This window comes from Puccinia triticina, chromosome 2A, assembly GCF_026914185.1.
Source record: "Puccinia triticina chromosome 2A, complete sequence".
Classification (NCBI taxonomy): domain Eukaryota; kingdom Fungi; phylum Basidiomycota; class Pucciniomycetes; order Pucciniales; family Pucciniaceae; genus Puccinia; species Puccinia triticina.
In genome coordinates, this window is record NC_070559.1 from 8,486,923 (window position 1) to 8,488,924 (window position 2,002).

The following is a 2,002-nucleotide window of genomic DNA, read 5'->3' on the forward strand; positions in this document are numbered from 1 at the left end:
GAGAGGTGTATTCCTCAGGATGACCGCTCAGGGTCATTTGGAAGTGTTCCGAATCCAAATTCAGAAGTGTTCTGAATCCAAGGGAGTTGGCTTCGAGGAGTATGTACACCCAGACTTTGGCCTCCTTTGCGGTCTACACGTCTCTTGACAACCGGTCTGTACCTAACTTAACTAAGTCTCACCCTCCTACAGGTGGAGTGGTAAAACACTGGTTGCATTGCGCCAACCGGAGGGAGGGACTTATGCGCTAAACAGACTTACAGGCTGACAGCATTTGGTTTTTTGGTGGGGACTTTTTTAAAACTGCTCTCACCCATCCATTTCCTGTCCAAATTTCATTATTGTTTGGATTTCCATGATGACCAAAGTCTTCTTTATCCATGCACTATACCCACCTATCCCCAACCTGTCTTCTTGATGTGCAACGTCCCTTGTAACATCATGAGTTTTGGATTCTGTACAGTGTGAACTTTTCTGAGGGATTCTGAAGGCCTCAAAAAATTCAGAAAAATTTGGAGAGATTCTCCTTGATCTTGGGAATCTTTTGTTCCCCCAAACCTTTGCTGCCCAATGGGAAAGGGTGAAGCCAGAAACGTTTGAAAAACGACATAATTCTGATTCTGTCAGCCCAAACTTGGACATTGGGTGTAAGTCCCTCCTTCGGAGGGTCCCTGCGGGACAGCGTCCCCCCTCAAATAGGGGGACTTTGTTAAGTTAGGGTCTGTACCGGTTGTGGAGGGGAGTCACCCCTCTCGCTGACCGCTCTGACCGGCCATCGGGGGAACTCATATCTCCTCCCCATAACCGGTACGTGCCGGTCATCGAGGGGACTCACACCTCTCGATGACCGGTCTGTACCGGTCACCGAGGAGACTCAGATCTCCTCCTCATGACCGGTCTGTGCCGGTCACCGAGGGGATGCACAACTCTCGATGACCGGTCTGTGCCGGTCATCGAAGGGAATCAGGTCTCCTCTCGATGAACGGTCTGTGCCGGTCATCGAGGGGAATGAGGTCTCCTCTCGATGACCGGTCTGTACCGGTCATCGAGAGGGTTCAGGTCTCCCCTCGATGACCGGTCTCCGCCGGGCCTCGAGAGGACTCAGTTCTCCCCTCGATGACCGGTCTGTGCCGGTCATCGAGGGGAATCATGTCTCCTCTCGATGACCGGTCTGTGCCGGTCATCGAGGGGAATCAGCTCTCCTCTCGATGACTGGTCTGTGCCGGTCATCGAGGGGAATCAGGTCTCCTCTCGATGACCGGTCTGTGCCGGTCATCGAGGGGACTCATTCTCCTCTGGACGACCGGCACATAGCAAGGCTTGCTATAAAACAATGTGCAAGCCTCAATCCTCTCGGCGCGAGCAGGATATATGTATCCTACTCGTCTGGAGGAAACCTCTCGACGAGCCTGCATAGCATGTATCCAGGCTCGCTGAGAGGTTTCCGCCCGGCGCGTAGGGACATAATCCAGGCTTGCTAGGAGGTTTCCTCCCGGAGGGTAGGATACATATGTATCCTTCTCGACAAGAGGTTTCGAGGATACATATGTATGTATCCTGCTTGCTGAGAGGAAACAAGGGGATTCCTCCCGGCGTAAGCTATAGCCATATCACCCCTGCTCAAGGCTTGAAAAGGGCAGGAGGGAAGGCCTGCACTCCCTCTCCCATCTCACCGGTCAAAGAGGAGCTCGTGGCAAGCCTAGATTGTATCCAGGCTCGCCGAGAGGTTTTCCCGGTGAGTCAGGACACACCATCTAGGCTTTCCAAGGGAAACCTACTGGCAATGAGGATACATATGTATCCTTCTTGCCAAGAGGTTTCCTCTCGGCAAAGAGGATAACACCTGTATCCTGCTCGCCGAGAGGAAACAATGGAGGCGCACAGTAGCTGCATCTCCACTCCTCCCCGCTTGAAAAGGGAAGGATGCAATGCCCTCACTCCCTCTCGCATCTTGCCAGAAAGAGAGGAGGGCTCTACTCTCACTTGTTGAAGAGGAACAAGG